The 20,556-nt window shown below is 37.0% G+C and overlaps 1 protein-coding gene and 1 long non-coding RNA gene across 5 annotated transcripts in view; one reads left to right on the forward strand and one right to left on the reverse strand.

Annotated features, from left to right (window-relative positions):
- LOC141585585 (uncharacterized) overlaps nucleotides 1-20,556 on the reverse strand; it is a 371,751-nt gene that overhangs the window by 262,873 nt on the left and 88,322 nt on the right. The gene's annotated exons all lie outside the window — the stretch shown is intronic.
- AGTR1 (angiotensin II receptor type 1) overlaps nucleotides 1-20,556 on the forward strand; it is a 45,543-nt gene that overhangs the window by 22,981 nt on the left and 2,006 nt on the right. The window contains exons 3-4 of one of the 4 annotated variants that reach the window (XR_012519119.1): nucleotides 6,314-6,511; nucleotides 8,637-20,548. The exons of 2 other annotated variants lie outside the window; for them this stretch is intronic. The gene's annotated coding sequence lies outside the window, so the exon portion shown is untranslated. Of the gene's footprint in view, nucleotides 1-6,313; nucleotides 6,512-8,636; nucleotides 20,549-20,556 lie in introns of those variants that run through there. One more of the 4 variants, XM_074405475.1, reaches the window with a different exon arrangement.

The raw sequence follows: 20,556 nt of genomic DNA on the forward strand, positions 1-20,556 counted from the left end.
GGTGAGACCAGGTTTAGTGCATGTGGTAGATGTGTAGGAAACGAATGGCCCAAAAAACCACCACATCATAAAATCAAGCAAAATAAAACACACACACACACACACACACACACACACACACACACACATAAGCTCAAAGCATAAGTGTCAACAGATCAGAGGAAAACATGGAAGAAAGCATTCTTCATACCAAATCTATTAAAATTCCATCATCTAAATAACTTCCTACATAGTATGTTGTTAACCTTATTTTTGAAATTCATTATTTTAGAGCTTATGTCATGGGGTAGTCTTTAAAAGCGTCTTGCAAACTTGTAACGTCTAGTTTCAAATCAAAAATAATGCATAAACAAGCTGTAGCATAGAGGGAGTACATAAATTATCATCATTGCCCTGCATGAATAGTAATACACAGGTTTGGCTCAGACAAAACTTAGATGAAATAATTAACTATGTACAGTACTTAACAGTATAAAAGTAATTAATCTAGCTGCCTCATACTGGTTTGGCCTAAATAAACATGCAATAAAAAAGCCATAGGATTTTATTATTTTTTTACTCACGTTACTACTTTAGTGTGTTGGAATTTTAATATATCAGAAGAAAGATATCTTTACATTAAAAAATCATTTTCTTTTCAAATGTTAATGTACTAATTATAACTAAGCGAGTTCCATATATTTATAACTGTGGGCAGATGTTCTCAATTAATAGTTTCATTCATTCTACTTCATAGTTTAGTGAAAACACTTATTTTAAATTAAGGTGTAAATAAGAAAGAATGAGATTTTTATTACTACCAATCACACAGATTTTGTTGATGGTACTATAATTCTGTGTAGGTGTAGCTTTGGCAAAACATTTCGGATAAGCTGGTGTTTTGCCCCATGGGTTCTGGGAGGAGATGAGTTGTCTGTTTGGCCTGTAAGGACTTTACTGGCAAGGTGGTTAATTGGCTAGAGGACAACGAAGAAGGTAGTTATCCCCGTGTGGTCAAGAGAAAAGGGCTCAGCCGATCTTGCCCAGGAGAGAGAAGGTTTCATTCAGCTCCAGTCCTTTTGGCAGAAGCCCTTTCTCAGTGTATGAGTGTTCCTTTGCCTAATCGTTTAGACTATCACACGTTTTCCCCTACATGACTGCATCGGTTAATCATTGTATTATCCCCACATCATAAACAGGCAAAGAAGAGGGTGAGGCTGTTCCAAAATGAAGTAGCATGTAAGATGTAGGAGCAGAACTCAAACCCAGAGACTTCTGCTTCCAACCAAGATGGTATAACCGGGACTAGATTTACTTCCCCACCTAAAACAATGTTAAAAACTGGAAATACATATGAAACAATGGTTTACAAGAGAGTGGACATCAGATAACAAAGGGCAGGGCCCTTTGTTAGGGGATGGGGAACACATGACCTGGGATTGCCCCAGCCCACTGCCTGGAGGGAGTTTCCAGGCATGGTACAGGGATGAAACACCCAGGCAGAACTTGGGGTTCTTCCTGGGTTGAGGACATGGATCTGGGAGTCCAGAGAGACCAAGGAGGCTGGAGTTCAGAGTACCAGAGAGTTGAGAGCTGCACAAAGAGAGAGAACCCAGAGATCTGCAAAGGGTACCCCTTGTGCTTCAGTGCATGTGGGTAAATAATCACCCAAATGTATTAGAACAAGTCCCAGAGGTCATGGAGAGCTAGAAAACAGTTCCTATTTCTACCAACCACAGTGGAAAGTGTCATAGTTGATGGAGCATCAGGTAGCATACTCAGCAGGTTCTTGCCTGAGGAATGGGAAAAATTTAGCTCTACGCTAATTGATGCTCTGGTCTCACCTAAGAAACTTAGAGAGTCCTTCATGGCCCAGGCTCTTCAAGAATACAACAACTAAGAAAAGGAAGTTTCCAGAAAAGAATAACATGAACTCTTGAAATCACACCAAGACAACTCTTGGAAGAAATATATTTGCATATTGAAAAGCATAGAGGATTTCTTTAGTGTCTTTGCCAATTTTGGCTGTAACAGTGTCTTTCTAGAAACAATAAAATAAAACAAAATCTTGACTGCTTGCTAGTCTTAAAAAAAAAATCTTAAAAGTCAGACTGAAAAGAATCGAATTATTTGCAAGTAACTACTGCTTTTCAGAAAGGAAACTGGGGAATTTTTGTAGGAATACAAAAGCATCCAATATTCAACAAAGTAAAATTCACAATGTTTAGCATCCATTATAAAATCAACAGGCATGCAAAGAAGATAGAAAGTACAACTCATAAAAATTTAAAAAATGAATAGAAACAGATACAGTCAGTATTGACACAGATGATAGGATTATTATACTAAGACATTAAATGGTTTTTATAATGGTATTTCATATGTTCAAAATGCTAGATAGAAGTTTGAACACACTAAATAAATACATGAGAGATACATATATATTTTTAAAAAGGACTGAAATTGAACTTCTAGAGATGAAAACTACAATGTCTGAGATGAAAACTCAAACTGGGACTTCAGTTGCTAAGACTACATTTGTTTCACATCCCCCACACATTCTTCCCTGGGCACTGAGTTTCATCCCAGCAGCTGAATACTTCATGCTTAATACTTTCTTAATGCTGAACTCTCAGAAAAAGTTCTTCATTCTAAGAAGTGGTAAGTAGCCCCTTTCTCATCTCACTGTGACCCCTTCTTATCTCACTGTGACCCCTGCTGGCCTGGAGTAGATTCCACTCCCTTCATGCACTGATAATCCTTCACTCTAGAATGAGCCTCCTCATGGAGGTAGTCATCAAGCCATCAATGATCCTCAACGTGGCTCGTTCTGAGTCAGTTACAAGAAAGTTTGCATCATCAGACCACTATTTTCCGTCTCTGTTTTCTGACTCACCCCAAAACTCTACTTTAAAAGTCATCAAGTATTATCTCAGCATTTTTGCAGCTCTCTACACTTCACAACCAAGGAGCTGTGTATGAAATCATGAACTGTGTCCTTCCAGCTAACCAGGCAATTAAAGAAAGTATACATGTCCGTGTTGTCCTGGTACAGAGTTTGAAATATGCTCATGAGAATTAAATGATTTTTTTCAACAAACCTGAAAATCAACTTGCTTGTCCAGGAAGTGTTCTTAGGGTTAGAATCCCAAACAATGACTGTGCTAGCCAAATGTCACTGTTAATCAGGAATACTCCATATTGATCCAGGATTAATCCTGTGTAACTCCCTAAGTCAGTGTAGAAGATATGTTCTCTTCATGCACTTTTGTCTCTGTGTGTGTGTATTCCCAAATCTGCAGTAAATGTATTCAGGAAATATATTAGTATAAAAAATACGAATGTAGCCTTATAACATAAAAGTACAGATAATTTTATACTTGTAGCAAAGTTCATTTTAGAAACATTTGACAAGAACTATTCAAAAAAAATATTTTCAGTATTTATTTAAAATGTAAGCTCCTCACCAGTCATATTGCCAGGGCCATTGAGTGAGTGTGGCTCTATGAAAGGGACTGAAAGCCTCGGTCCCTTTCAGTACTGATGACCTTTCAAACACTAGATAATATCTGTTGAGTAAATGTCAAAATAGTATGCGAGAATACCGAAATCATAGATTCTATGCTGTATTCATTCACATAGAGACATCACTTTGCTGCATGCTAGAGCAGCAAAAGCTCTAAGAGACTTAACAGTATGTTTTACAGGATAGAAAAACGAAAAGAGAAAAATAAGTTGCTAGCAAGAACAACGAGGGGTGGGGGTGAAGTTCAGGCTGCCGTTCCAAACGCTTTCTCAGAGTGAGTCAGGCTCACCTCACGCATGTGCCGATTGTGCAGGCTGGCTGTGTGAGATCAAAGGTAGACAGTAGCCTCATCCCATGACATCTCTGTGTTTTCCTATAACCTCCAACTATTCAGCCATGGATTGCTGAATGTAGAAGAGAAGGGAGAATGTCTAACAATCAGAGACATACTTCAAGTCTACTGTAGTTAGAGCATTGGTGTGAGGGTCTGCAACATCTTTCTGGGGCTTGGAGTCTCTTCTCAGTACTAAAATGAGATGGTTGGCCTCGATCCTAAATTTCAAGTTGGCAGCCCTTTAAATCTAATCCAGAGAAGAGTTCTGTTAGTTTCCACAGTGTTAGGTTTTTTAAAAATATATATACATTAGTTAAAAACATTTTAAAATAGGATATTTCACATGAAATTTGAAATTTTAAGTTTATATTTTAAAGTTAGCTGTTTCTCCCCTCCGTTACATTTGGCACAGTTGGCTATAGCTGAGAAGTGACACCCTGGATCCCCTCCAAGAAAGGGGGAGGGCCCTCTATTCACCACCATGTCCAATTCACCTATTTCTTCCAGCCTATCTAAGTATTTGAATATGTGAATCCTGAAACATATAATGAAGAGGGACCATTACAACAACACAATGCTATGAATCTCTGACTTAAGTGGTTACAAGGAAAAAAGACTGTGGAGAATAGCAGTTCAACAACATTTTAGGTTAAGACAGGCTTTGCTTGGATAACCTGACAACCAAAACATCTTTGACAATATAGTAATTGTGTATGTTTACCAAAGGGCATATATATACATATTCTCATATTTCTCTGAAGAAGAAAATCAATAAATTTGATCCATAAATTTCTTTCTATAGCAGAAATGTTTGTGACTTCCTGACTCACAAAAGATAAAGCTACTCTCCAAAGCTAAATAAAAAGTCCATAAGTTGCAGAATGACTTTTTGTGTAATGAGAACATATTAGTTTCTGATAAGAAATAAACCACGGAAGGGCTCTAAGCTGATCATTGACTTATTTACGCAACTATAGCTACTGGAACAGACCAATTCCAAAACTATATTTTCTCTGAATTGGAATCTCTTTCATGTCAAAATATCCAAAATTATTAGCATATTATGCTATCCTCACAAAGTCCTAATGAACTTCACAAATCTGCCTGCCCTATTCTAAGTACAAAAAATATTTAGCCTAATTTGTTTTTCCATTATTTTATATAGCAATAAAGTAATACCAGAAATGTTATTACCAGAAACAATACAGTGTTGTATAATTATTAGAACATGAACTCATGAAATCCTATTAAAAAACAACAATTACCACATGTTAAGTCAGATAATTCACAGAAGAGCCATATGAATACTAGGGGAGCTGTAGGCAATGAAATTTTTTCTCTGAATCTGCATTTTGAAGGAAGTTTCGGTCATTTCATTAGTTGAGGTATGATTCACCAACCAACAATTTATAGTGTGATATATTTTCTTCCTCCAATGTAAAGTCATCTGTACTTTATGTGTTGATTCTTTCACTTATTCCCAAAAATTCTTTAAATTGTTTTATAGGATTCATAAATTATATCATTATATATTATTATCTTATGGCTTCTAACATTCTAATCAATTTTTTGGCCACATATAATAATGCAACAAATTACATATGTAAAGTAAAATTTTATGAAGCAATTTACTTAGCATATGTATGAGGACATATGAATACATCTTGAAAATATTAATGATCGTAACAATAACATTTATTATGTGATATATGGCAATTCCCCCACCCAACTTTTATTTAAACCTTATGTTAACAGCAGAGAGTATATTTTCATCCCATTTTAAAGATGAGAAGACTAACGCTCAAAGAGGGTGAGAAAATTGGCCACTTATACAATTAGAAATGGAGACAGGTTCTTACCCCTGACGTGTGAGACTGCAAAGGTTGGTTTGTTTTCTATAAGGCCAGCCAGGTAATAGACTCTGATAATGTTAATTCGTGTTCCTTTTTAAGATTCTAACTGCTGAATATATATCTCTTGGTCTATAAATTAGCTTGGCACTTTAGCTATTTAGTAAACTTGTTTTTTATTGTATCTAGTCTATGCATACTGCATGGATATAATACACTGACTTTTGAAGAAATTATTTTGTATACATAATCTTAAAACACTCTTCCGAGGGCAAGGTAGAGGCTTCATAGTATTAATATCATTTTCACTTGCCAGATCAAAGTTCAATGAAGGTTTAATGATATGTCCAAGATCTCAATTTCTAGAGAAAGAAGAATCCCCCAATTCTAGTCTAGCATTTGTTCTAAGTGTTTTTTCCCTTGCTAACTCCTGCAGTCAACTGATTTCTGTTTGTCAACTTCTTAAGTTACATTGCTTTTTTACTCATTGCCTTTGGTTTTATGTATTAAGATTAAGCATCAGCATTCATGATATTTTTCACTCTTAATTCTGAGTGTTTCCATCTGATTGCTTTTTTAATTTTTGTACTTTATGGGCTTTTTCTTCATTTTTGTTTTACCCAGTTATCCAGAAAAGGCTGTGTGCATCTTTTGAAAGCTCGAATGTTCTCAACGAAGAGACCTTTTGAATGACCTTGTTTGTCTCCTACCGAGTTGCATATCACAACTTCAAATGTCTCACTAAAATGTTACCCATTTGGCATCAGTATACAGAAAAGGCTGCACTCTGAGATAAGAAAGAAGAACAGTGGTGTTTTCACAGTAAGAGAATAGAGTTCATAATGGGAAAGGGGAGAGCATAATTTCCTCTGATTTAGCTGGTCTTTCAAACTTTGTGGTGCTTTTCTTCTTGAACTAACCTATAAGAAATTTGTAAGGAAAATGCCACAGGAATCAAATCTGGGGCATAGATGTCTATTAATATTGCTCCTTAGAAAGCTTTTTCCCAGAATTGTTTCTCCTTGCCTACAGAAAACTACACCATGCCTTTATTAGTCAGAAAAGCAGTTTTGTAGAGAAGGCAAGTCACAGAGAGTCAAGCTAAGTAAGTGAAACTCTGCAATTGTCAAGCTTCCAGAAAGTAACATTTATAACTAGGTATGTTTGTCGTCTCTCTTTCTCGCTTCCCTCTGTTTGCTTTAGTTCTAATGAAAGCCCTGATTACATGTTATATGTAATGTACTGTTCTGCAAAGAAGAAAAGGCCTAATGTGAATGCACAGCTCAATGTACACTTCAAATTGCTGTCAGTTCAGGCCCAAGGATACAGAATGAAGCCCTGTGACCCTCAGTCACATTCCCTGCAGTGTCTATGGCAGTGATACCACAAGAGGGCAGGGTTTGACTTCCGGACTAGGTGGCTTCCTCCCTTCAGTGCGGACCTTGGGACCACCACAACAGCCATTAATCTCTTGAAACCCTAATGATGAATCTGAGCTCAAATTCCCTCTTCAGCAAAAATCCTGAAGTTATGAAAAATGCAGAAGGTAATTTCTAGAATGATCTAACATAGCAGATACTTAGTCAGCTCCCTGTTTGAGAGCTCCTACTAAGCACCCGACTAAGCTTTAGACTTCTGAGTGGTTACCCAATAGGATTTTATCTTTTGTGAGGAATCTGTAGTTTTCATGGGAAAATATAATGCATGAAACAAAAGCCACCAATAAAATTCAATATACAGTTAATTGATTCCATAAAAGTTGAGAGATACAAATTATCAAAGGTTAAAACAAAAAGGGCCAGAGCAGGGTTTTTCAGTAGCAACACTGTTGACATTTTGGATTAGATAATTCTTTGGTGTGGGAGCCTATCCCATGCATTGTAAAATGGTTAGCAGTATCACTGGTCTCTGCCTGCTAGATGCTAGTTAATACCCCACACACCTCCCTCTCCCACATTGGGACAATCAAAAATGTCTCCAGACACTGCCAAATATCACTGGAGTGCAAAATCACCCCTATTGAGAGGCACTGTATGAAGAGATGACCATACCAAAAAAATAAAAATAATAGCAAAGCCTTGAAACATTACTTTCAGGATGTCAAAAATATAAGGACCTGCTTTCTATTCCTGTTTCTTCACCCAAGAAATGGGAATAATGATGCCTTCCCTCATAGGTCTGTTATAGAAATGAAAGCAATGAATGCAACACTTGGCACATAGTAAGCATCCAATTAATAATAAGGGATCAGTGTTACTATTGCTAAGATTTAAGCCACTATTATAAGTCCTTTCTATAAATCAGCAGAAACAAAAAGAAGTACAAAATAGTTGTACATTAAATAAACTTAAACAATTGTATGTCATTTTGTGCTAAAGTTATGAGGCTGAAAAGATTTAATTGACCTTTTCCCCATTGATAGAAATCATCTCAAAAATGCTCCGTCTTCCTTGTGAACGCCAAAGGCCGGCAGCTTCCACATCCCCACATCTGATGAATAGTTAATGGTCCAGAAGTAAACTGTTAGGTGCTTCAGGGAACTTCTATGTAGAGAGAAGTTCCACGTAAATATTTCTCCAAGAGGGGATTGGAAGGATAATTCAATTTTACCCTCTTAGTCTGATTTATAAGTTTCACCTAGCTGGCAAGAGGTAAGAACCAAAATTAACTGAGGAAAATAAAATAAACAAATGATTTCAAGTGACCATGATCTACAGCTGGAACCAGCAACTGCAAAAATTTTGAAACTGCAAAGGAACTGGGCTGAAGTTCAGCCAAAATTATTTGTTTATAAAAACTAGAGAGTGTTAGATATTTCTATCACACTGGCTTATCATTTGAAGTTTCTGCTGGCTCTAATGAAATTGTACTCTTCTCTTTCCTTCTGTGGGGTTCCTTCCCTAACCATAATTGCTTTCGGATTGGCGACTTGTAACTTTGAGAACAGGAAGAGCCTCAGCTTAGCTAGTTGGAAGAACCAGAGGACAGAGTTTTAATATCTCCTGAAGAAGAAAAAGCACTACCGGGCTTGTCATAGCAGCATTCAGAAAGAGTGGAGTCAACATTGGCAGTTGTTGACTTGAACAGTTCTGTTGCTGGTAATAAAAGCAGAAATCATATGCTGAACCTGAAGGTGAGAAAAGGAGAACTTGCAATGGCAAAGTGGAAAAAAAAGAGGAGATGATGGTCTTGGTGTGGTACAGCGTGTTCCAAAAATTTCTTCTATTGGTAAGCAGTTACTGCTGTATGAGCAATGTGCCACTTCCCTACATAGCCTTCTATGCAGAAATGCTGTATTTCCACTTCACAACCCAGGAGGTGCATTGTATTTTACATTTAGAGGAGGAACAAAAATCAGAAGGCAAAAATGGTGCATTATTCTATACAATTCTCTTGGAAATAGTTCATTTTTAACTTCTGCTCAGACACCACACAACTACTGAGAATATATTTTAATTTGAAAACTGATGTGTGACATCTGGTAACTCATTTATTGCTAATGAAGTTTTCACAGGAAGCAACAGTCACCGGTAGCTCATCTTATTTTTCACTTGGCAAAGTGTTGTTTACCTTTTATTGGCCTGGCATCCGTGTCTCTTATCACAGTCTATTTAATTAGAAAACGCAAGTAGCCTAACATAGAAAGGAAATGGAGTGAGAGATACTAGTAGATAGAATGGTCTAAATATTTTTATTACAGAGGTTTAATGTCATTGTAATTTATGTTTTAAAATTATGCAATAGTCAAAAGGAATTCTCAGAGCTAACAAAACAGTCTGGTCCAAACAGCCTCTCAGCAGTGCCTTTCAGCATCCCCTCTCTGAGTTTTTCCACCCCTTGTTGGTACTTCAGTTTCTTCTACTTCTAGCACCTGGTGTAGTTTCCCACTTTCTCTTATCCAGATTTGTTCACAGAAAAAAAAAAATTAGTCATTTACACCACAGTGTGAACTTACACCAACAAAAGTCCCAAAGCTCTAGTATCTCATAGCATTTCCAGATCCACGATCTCATTCAGTGTTTTCAAAAATGTTTTGCGCCAGACTGGACACATGCTTGCTGCTTCATCATCCTCATCATGAACATTATCATTATCATCATTTTCCAGAGGAAGAAAATGATATTCTTAGATCAAGTGAAAGGCCAAAGGCCCCACAGTTCATAGGAGGTAAATCATGTGCTTGATTCAGAACTTTTGGTTCCCATCGCTATGCTCTTCCTACTGTCTTAATTCTGGTTCTCACCTGAGCCATTGGGTTTCTTTTCAGGTAGATGTTAGTTCTGCCTGAGACAGTATGAAGGTGGGTATTCCACCCTACGTGAATTATAGGAATTTCAGATATCTATGAGCAGCTGAAAAGGGAATTTTACTAGATGACATTCTGCTGGGCACACTTTATGCCAGTCCTGAATGTGTAATAGAAATATGCAGTTTAATGAGTAAGTTTCTCATATTTAGTTTTTGATGCCTCATAAAGGTTAAATGAAAACATTTTAGCTGAGTGTACTTTTATTGTTTGTTGGATTTGGTTTTGCCTGTTAATCAGGATTATCAGCATTTAAGCCAGAGTTGCAAATTAAGTTGCCTACAAGGTAGTGCTTTTCAAATATTAGTGTGTATCAGAATTACCTGGAGGGCTCATTAAACACAGCTTGCTGAACCCCACCCACAGAGTTTCTGATTCAGTAGGTCTGTGGTGGGGTCAGAGATCTGCATTTCTAACAAATTCCTGGGTGATGATGATGCTGTTGTTTCAGGAACCACACTTTCAGAACCATTCCTGGAGGGGCCAACTAGGGACTTCCGTGAGTAAAGCACCAACACTGTGCTTTCAGTACAGCAGCCAGCCCAGTGTGATGAGTGTTTGAAATGTGGCTAGTCTGAGGTGTCCTGGAAGCATACATTTTACTCTGGGTTTTGAAGACATGATACAAAAATGTAAAGTATCTTAATAATTTTATATTGATTACATGTTGAAATGACAATAGTTTGGATATATTGCATTAAAGTATTTTATCAAAATGAATGTAACCTGTTTTTACATTTTAAATATTTTTAATAGAAAAATTATAATTATATATGTGTCTCACTTTGTATTTCTTTTGGACAGCTCTGAACTAAAGAACCAGAAAATAGAGGGGTATTAGTGAACTACAGAGAATTCAAATCCCCAAAGCTGTAAATGCTCTGGCGGACCAAAGAAAATATATCTGTTGGTCAGATTTGCCCTGAGGGGTCAGTTTGTACCCAAACATTTGCTGCCACAAGTATTAAATGTAGAAGCAATTCAAAATCTACAATTTTACTTTTCTTTCAGGGTTAATCAAGTGCCTTGTTATAATTCTTCAAATAAAAGCATTATAGTAATGAAAAATATTTCTGCTGAACTTCTGAATAAAAAATTTTAGCAGTATTTTCAAAGTCTGAGCTTTCTTTAATTAAATTCATTTTACTTACCCTTTTATATTTTAAAAATGCTTTTATGTCTTCCAAAGAACTTACTTTTTTATTTTTAGCAGTTCATAAAATAGAGGTGAGAACAGGTGTTGGTATTCCCATTCTAAATATTTTGTAATATTTAAAGGAAAACAAAGTGAAAGATTAAACTGCCTCTGTAAGATTGTGCTGCTGCTTACTGGCAGAGCAGACTGTTTGCTAGGACGGCAGTCCAGCGCTTTCTCTGCCAGATTGTTCTGCTGTTCCTCAGTTTTTACAGCATTTTGATATTTAAAAAAAAAAAAGTAAAAAGAACTATAATGCATACAAAATTGTGTTTGAAGAAAAGGAAACTATGTGATAAAATCAAATAAATATGACCCTTATAGCATTAGTTTTCTTAGAGGCCCTTTAACTCTTCAGAATGTTGAAATTTTCTCTTGAAGGTCGTTTCTGATACTCTGCCCTCACCTCTGTGTTTTTATCTGGGCAATTAGACCACATTAACTAATTGCTAAACTTTAAAAAGTTGTATTTTATTACAAAGAATCTGAGAATAGGTCAATTTTCTATGTTAACAGTATCACGTAGTGCCCCCCTCTTCACAGGACCGTGTAATCTTGACTCTCTAACTTCATGACAAGCTTTTAATTTTGATTTTTGACTATGTTCCAAACTGTACTCTTTCACCTAGTAGTGTCAATAAATAACAAAAGGGACGTCTGAAACGGCTTACAGCCTTTGGCCATAAATGGAATGAAACAAACTAGTCTAGATAGGGCCCAAATTCATAACATTGACTTCATTAGCCTAGGACCACAACCAGCTATCTAAATGTTGTGCTTGAAAAATATTTCTTTGAGTAATAGTTAATTTTTTTAAAGGAAAGAAAAAAAAACTGTGCCTATCATAATCTTACATTGAGTTTCTTTACTTGAGTAAAAGATAAATTTTTTCGCTTTGTTGTTTTAATACAAAGAGTTCTTGTGTTTAATATAGAATACTATTAAATCAATGTGGGATTAAAAATATCTATATAGATAGCTGATTTAACAAAATATGATAGCATTAATCAACTGCCTTATTATAATTCTTGAAATCGCTGTTCTACTTGTCAAGCAATTTTGCCCTTCTCATCAAAAGATGCATACCTATTCAAAGGGAGGATTATAAAATTTCAGTACTTTGGAAGATTCTTTTCAAAGAATATAACCAACTCTCTGAGGATATAGAGGTTTAGGGAAGCTAAATGACTTGTTCAGGGTCACCGAGCTAGCGAGTAGGAAAGCTAAAATTAGAACCTCAGTCTGCTCCCGCATTTTCCACCAATTTGCAGACTATCATTAAAGAATATTTCTTCTGCAATCAGAATATTGAGCAATTTGGAGAAACATGTACAGTATATTGAATATTCTAGCTTCATTTAAAATTTATGGTTATGTGGTTTGTATAATGTTAAAAGCTTTAAAATGAATTGCCATGTGGCCAATAACCCTGACATAAAACCCATGATACATATAAATTCTGTAATATTATCATAATTTCTTAAGGGTACAAATTAATAAGTGCCTCTTTTCCTCCCCGATAACTTTCCTCACACCCCTTAAAATGGAATTTGACATGGGATAAATAGTTGCTGCTGCTGAATTAAAGTTTCAAAGAAATAAAAGTGAGGTGGCTTCATATACGAAATCTGTGGTTCTGTTCACAAGTTGGGTGAAGCAATTGTTATCGATTAAGCCCACATCAGTGCTGCCTTTTTCTCTGTTGAAAAGCTTATGAGTAGTTTCCAAAGAGCCATATTATTAAAAATGATGTTTCCTCCCCCATGATGGCTGAGATACTAATCCACTGAAATGTGGTGATAATTCTTGTGGGAAAATTCTATGTGTCCATAAGAGGACGGGGGTTCATTTTCTTATAGGCCTTCTTCAAAGTTAGGTTTTATTTTCCTTTTCTCCTAGTCTCTGGAGTCTCCTCTCTCTCTCCAGACACCCTGGAAAGCCATTCATGGCCTTTTACATTTAACGTAAGAGTATTTTCTAGCACCAACATGTCAAAGGAAGATTTTTTGTTGTTATTATTATACTTTAAGTTCTGGGGCACATGTGCAGATGGTGCAGGTTTGTTACATAGGTATACACGTACCATGGTGGTGGTTTGCTGCATCCCTTGCCCCATCATCCACATTAGGTATTTCTCCTAATGCAATCCCTCCCCAATCCCCCGACCCCCTGCTATTCCTCCCGTAGCCCACCACCCCCCAGGCCCTGGTGTGTGATGTTCCCCTCCCTGTGTCCCTGTGTTCTCATTGTTCAGCACCCACTTATGAATGAGGACATGCGGTGTTTGGTTTTCTGTTCTTGTGTCAAAGGAAGATTTTTAAAGCATGTGAATTAGGCTTGATCACATATCTTTCATTGCTGCCTGTTTGTCTTTACTTTTTGAAATAAAAACAAAAATAGCCAAGATTTTGAGATAGTGATGTGTATGGGAGGGATTGGGACATTTCATCGCAACCGAGTTAGTTTATGGTAAGTAGGAATTTCTAGAGCAGAGAGAAGTTTAATTGTAGTTTAGAGTTTCATTATTAGACAGTAGTCTTGAACAATTCCCAAGAAGCTAAAATGTGAGATTAACATTTTACTTTCATTGAAGTTGATATCCTGAATATAAATTTCAATATAAATTATAAAGTTTCTGAATTTCCTTTCATGAGCTAGGTTCTTTGGGTTTGTAGTTATTTTGCATAAGCAAGGGGAAGGGCTAGTTGGAAATGATGAAACATTTAACCACTGTCACCACAGTTAGTCACAATTGGTACATGCAGAATTAATAAAGCAGCTGGCCTTGTTTTTATTTCTTGTGAGGTCAGATGACAGTGAATGATATTGACTTGGGAAGAGGGCCAGAAGACACTATTTACCATGTATACATATCAGAGAGCCATTTATTAAGTTCGAGGAGATTGAATCTTAAGTAATTAATATGACATTAATAATTTAATAAAATGTTTTACATTGACAGAAATATTCACTCAGGAATTGCAGAGGTGAACATAAACATCTCCAAAGAAAGCATTTAACATGAAGTTGGCCTAGGATTACCAACCAAGACCATGGCATTCTCCCATGCATCTGCCTTAAAAGCAGTATTTGTCTCTTGCCCCATGGTGCCAGGTGGTCTGCCATGCTTCCCTCTTTATGGCTGCCAGGTTTCCCAGAATGGAGGCAAATACAATCTGTAAAGGCTCAAATGCTTCATCAAAAGCCATGACTATAATCCAAAGCTATTAGGTTTAAGCAACTTATTTGGAAATTATCACCTCCAAATAACATGTAGGGCAACCTCAGTAAAAGATGAAATTGACAAAGCAGGCAAGGAATCTGCCCTTCCTGCCTTAAATACCAAATGCCGGATCACAGCTCTGAATAAAAGTTAAGACCACATTGGGCCAGAGCAGGGCTAACACTAGATACACAGCTGAGATAAAGTTCCATTGACTTTGGCAGTATGAAAGACAGGACCACACGACATATGTACTAAAGGCAATTTCAGCTGTGTTTCTGATTAAAGCCAGGAACTGAAAAGTCACTGCCTATTCATGATGAAAGACTGGAAAACTTTTGTTGAGAGTGGTATAGATACTAATGTACTAAATACTGCAGACATATAGTATCTGCAAATATATATATGCATATATATATATATGTTTGAAAACTAACACACACACACACACACACACACACACACACACACACACACACTGTTGAAAACTAAGCTCAGAAAAGCACATTAAAAATTATTCCAGATCAAGGGACTGCTGTATGCCCAAACTGAAGTTTCATAGCCTACCATCATCCAGACACTCAGCCTTCCCACCAAAAATGAACACAGTCAGAGATTACAGAACCTAAGCAGAAGGCCATGATCAAGAAACAGTGTTCATAGGTGTAATAAATAGAATTTATACCTGAAGAACTACAAATAGTAAAGCAATTGGGTAGATATTCTTAACAGACATATATTCAAAATGTTAAGGAAAATCAATGAAGTAAAATTCATAAAATAGGAGCAGAGGGCTAAGAAATAAGAACAAGGAGATCTGAAAAAGAAACGAGTTAAAAACTCTAAAAATATTAGTGCCAATTTCTACGAGTCAATGAATTCACAAGTGAATACCTATCCGTTATGTCCTGTGGCATTACTATGGTGGAGTGGGGCGGGAGAAGCAATGTAGGAGCAGAGACAGTTGCTTTCTAATTCTGAATTATAAAATAGGAACAATAAAAACAATAGTTTATTGAAGAGGATGGTTTATTGGGCTGTCCAACACTGTAAGCAAATAGCTTACAAACACTGGCCTACTCTTTCTGATGCTTGAGAGAGATACTTTGATAGAAGATTATTCTAAATATAATTACTTGGTCTTTTAGTTCTCTCTTTATTATCATAGGAAACTATGAGGTATTTTTTTTCTTTAGATTGCAAACTAGTTTTAAAAAGACTTGTAATGAACAATTTAATTAGATTGGTTTTGGCTTGCCTAAAAGCTTAAGAAGGTATTAATATTCTAATCAAAAGTCTTGGGAAAAGCATTCTTAGAATAAAAAAAGGGAAAGAAAATCTTCATTCTTATGCTTTAAGAACCAGGGAAGCTGTCAAAGAATATGAGGTAACTCTTTAAAAAGCAATTGTTAAATAACTGTGGTTGGCTACAATGAGCCAAAACCTTTGTTTGCCACAGACTTGAGGTTCCCACCTGACTCTTGGCATATTTATTCAGCTGCTTAAGATTATTTTTTACTCATACGTCAAAAGAACAACAACCTGGAATTTTTAGACTTTTAATGACAACAGAAGGAACTTACCTATGATAAACATTTTTCTTTTCTCTCATGCATTCTTAACCCATGGCTGTTCTGAGTCAATGTTTGCCTTGTATTCAAAAAATAATAATGCAGATTTAAGTCAAACATATTCATTAAGCAATATGTGAAAGATATACCAAGTGCTGTCACGTTATCTCATGTTATTCCTACAAAGATCACGTGTAATAAATGTCACTGTTCTTGTTTCCTACTGATGAAAAAACTGAGGGTTATGTTCGGAGAAATTGGATGACACCCAGAGCCACACAGATTTGTATGTGGCAAAGGAGGATTCCATTTCAAGTCTTTCAACCCCAAATTCATCTTCCCTTCCCTAAAGGAAAATAGTGCTATGGAATTCATGTAAGCCACAGAACTAGGATAAAAGGAATAGTAAGATCAGAAATAGAAAAAACTGGAAGAGGTAGATCCTCCTGTGTTTTTAGTCAGTGTTCTACCTACCTATAACCCTTCTGGGGAAAAAAAGCAGGATGTAGCTGAAACGTAGCTACTTTCTAGGACTCACGAATTTGGTCTTCTAGTCAATTACATCTCTCTCTCCTTCAACTTCTCACCAAAATAGTATCCTTTCCACTTCCAAGAAAAAAGAGCCTCACTATTTCACACTCATTTATCATCAATCTAAAGTAACTATCAATCACAAAAGTCCTGTCTTTCCTTCTCTCCATAGAAACAAATTTCTCGAGGGAAGATTATCAGTAGCAGCAGGGCAGACTGGGAAATGGCCTATGTCACCGTCCCATGTAGAAATACCCAGTGCACATCCAGATCCCACACCCCCAGGAGGATTGTGCAATATCTGTTAATTTATGAACGCTGTTTCCCATAGATGATGCTGCAGGCATTAGTAAGAAGGGGGAAGTTCAAGTGATGACACACCATTTCTACTCCACCTTGGCTGGTCTCCAGGTGCCATCTCGTGATCCCTCCCTGCCCCCTACCCACTGTCCTCTCACCATCCCTCCTCCAAAGCCTGCACTCCCCACCAAGCTGGGTCAGTGATAAACACGGAGTATTCCACAGGCCTCTGATATAACATTCAACACACTGAAGATAATACTGCCTTTAAGGCTCCTGTCCCCCCAGGTAGACTCAAACAGTGCAGAGGAGGAGAGCTGTGACTTTATTCACTTTGCATCCTGAACACCCACACATAGTAGGTGTTGAGTGAACATGTGATGAATTGATCAATATCCACTGAATGTGCTATTTGCATTTCTGCTTCCCTGTGCTTCCTTCCACTGTTTCTATCACCTAAAATTATTCTCCCTTTTTCCTCCACCCTCAATTATGAGAAAATCTGTTTCCTTCCTGGGTAGGGAGTCTTGGTCATTACACAAACATTTATGTAAAATGTTCTTTTGATTGGTATATTCAGTGCTATGTCCATATTCTTTCAAGTGAATTTTCTTTACGATAATAATACCTCGCCGAAGTTTCCAGGGATGCTCCCCTAGCTGTTCAAAGCAACCTTTTATATATTAAATACCAGTCAATATGAATCAGTGGTAACTGAAGAAAAGGCTGACAGCCTGTGAAGGAGTTGGAGTACAAAACTATGTTTATAAACTGGTTCTCACAAATGCAGACTTTTACCCATACAAATTGTATTATGAATGCTGGTTATAGTTTGAGACTAGTTAATAAAATTCTACTTACTCCAAACACAGGATTAATGGAACCCACATGAGTTGTGTGCTGTCAAAGTAGAGTCAAGGGGGGAAGAAGGAGAAGAAAATTTCCTCCCTGTTCTCACAGCTCAGGTCACCCAGGGGATTCTAGAGCATAAAGTGTGTTCCCTTCTATTTTTTACTGCCTTTATGCCCAAGCTGAACCAAATATTTACCTCTGCCCTCATTTTCACTTATGGAGTTCACCCAGGCCCTTTTCAACCTTTGAGGTTCCTTAACCTTCATATTTCTAATTTTTTTCTAAGCAAAATCCAGCTGATCTCTAAGAGATGGTTAAAAGGATAGCAAATAGGTACATTAATCCACATTAAGGCACAAATGACTACTAGCCATAACCCTTTAATGACTAATTAATTTTTAATAAAGAAGATGTGTTTATATAAATGAATTTATATTTCTAAGTTGGTGTAAGTTCAGAAACAATAATAAGATGAACTGGAAAATCAACAAGGTATAGGGAAATCCTCTGGGTGAGGAAGAACTAGTCATACCTCCCTAAAAGCCTAGCCCTAGTTTCTATTAAATTATTTCTTCTTTTTATCTTCTGTTTTCTAAACCACAAGTTCAAAGAGCACCAAGGAATTTTCTGTTTATTTTGTTTCAGTTTTGTTTCTGTTTTCTTTTCCAAGGTGAGGCCCAGGTTGATATTGAGTACTCTTTGTGAAACTCTGCAGGGACCAAGATGTAATTTCACAGAAATTAGTCTCGATACTCTATATTCATAGCTGCAAGTTATATGCTATTCACCCATTCATTTGTCCATTCAGCCTCTCATTCATGAGACATTTATCATCTGCCTCCTGGAATGTACCAGGGCCTACACTAGTAAACAAGAAAACACTAGTAAACTTTAATCAGCCTCTCCCCACAAGCAACTGACAGACCAGTGGACAACATAGATATGTCAACAGATGATTGTAAAGTGTCAAGGTCAGGAGCATTGCTCATGCCTGTAATCCCTACACTTTGGGACGCCAAGGTGGGTGGATCACCTGAAGTCAGGAGTTCAAGAGCAGCCTGGCAAACATGGCAAAACCCTGTCTCTACTAAAAATACAAAAATTAGCTGGGCATGGTGGTGTACACTGGTAATCCCAGCTACTAGGGAAGCTGAGGCATGAGAATCGCTTGAACCTGGGAGGCAGAGGTTGCAGTGAGCCAGTATCATGCCACTGCACTCCAGCATGGCCAATAAAGTAAGGCTCTAACTAAAAAAAAAAAAAAAAAATAGTATCAAACCTACATCCAAAGTGTCAAAGTGCTCAGAAAAGTAGGGAAGGCTTTACCAAAGATGAGACATTTGGGGTAGATAACACCTGTTTGTGGATGCTAACGTCCCCGAGTGAAAGAAGAAAAGGATGTAGATTATATAAGCTAGATACAAAAAAGAACAATAATGAGGACATACAACCAAAAACTTAGATACGGAGAACAACTTACTCAGAGAAGGCAAAGAAGACACTTAAGAACTCCTTCACATATGTTATCTCTTAAAAGCTGACTACTACTGGGGTTGTATCCCTTGCACAGCATCCCTTTGCACCAAAATGAACACTACTCTAAGAACGTGTTTCAGCTCTCCTGAATGCCAAGCACAACCATGCTTGGCATGGGAGTGCTGTCTTATTTCTGCTCCTCTTCTTCCCCAGGGCATGCTGTTACAAGAGAATGCTCAGCCAAGTTCGTCTGGGGACCTGCTTCTACTGGAGCAATAGGATTTGTGTGCCTAGCACATCTGCCCACCTAGCTGTCCTGGCCTGTGCCCAATGCTGACCTTCACCTCAGAATGTGGCTGTACCACATTTGGTGACATCACTCTCACTGCATCTTCAGTCTCCTTCCTGGGACTTCCTGAGAGACTCTTATCCAGGACAGAATGTGTTGATTTTCTAAATCACATAAATAAATGGCTTGACTGTTGATTATGTAGAAAATCAGCAAATATTTGCACGTCCTTGTGCAGCTCATTCCTGAGCATCTGCTTCTTCCCGGAATTCTAAAAAAAAAAAAAACTGCTTTTTTCAAGCCCTCACTAAAGACATACTTTCTTGATAATACTGGCCAAACCTATTCATTTGACATCTTTGTTACACAAATAGTTAACCACAGAGTGAACTTCAGAAACAGCTGGCAGGTATGAAGGTTAGAAGATTCATGTCCTTTTGCTAGACTGAGTTGGAAGTTAAATAGTAAGTGATTACTGACTTGACAGCCCTGGAAAACCATGGAAAAATCCTATTCAAAGTCGAGCCCTCCCTCCTAACCCTCTTAAATCAATTACCACAGTGACCAATTCGTCAGTTACCTGAAGGCAGCAATTCTGATCACTTAAGGAAGAATACTAATAATCTTTATACCTAAGTAAAGATTGTGAGAGGAAAGAAATGGTTTAAAGAATAAGATATGAATATGTCACACTTCTGAAGTTAATGATAAATGAATTAATCTTGCTTAGCTCAGGAAAAACTTTCAGGTCTCTCTGAAAAACTAATTTAATTCAGTAGTATTTTCTACTACTGATTTAGGTTATGTTTTTAATCAATTTAGAAACTATGATTTACTTATAGAAAAAAGGGAAAGGACCTAGATAAGTTTATTCATATAGAACCCAAATTCCATTTCTCTGGATGATACTTACCATTCTCTACAAAAGCAATTACATTCTAAAATTTAAATGTGCATTCTTAGACTTTATCAGTTCACAGTGTTTCCTTAGGAAATATGATCTAATATTTTTTCCTAAGACTAAAGTTGAGTTACCAGGTTTACGACTGAGAAATGAATGTTTGTTTGTTTGTTTGTTTGCAACTAGAATTCTTTTCTTACCATTTTATTTTTATTTTCCCCAG

This window comes from Saimiri boliviensis, chromosome 9, assembly GCF_048565385.1.
Source record: "Saimiri boliviensis isolate mSaiBol1 chromosome 9, mSaiBol1.pri, whole genome shotgun sequence".
In the NCBI taxonomy this organism is placed as follows: Eukaryota; Metazoa; Chordata; class Mammalia; order Primates; family Cebidae; genus Saimiri; species Saimiri boliviensis.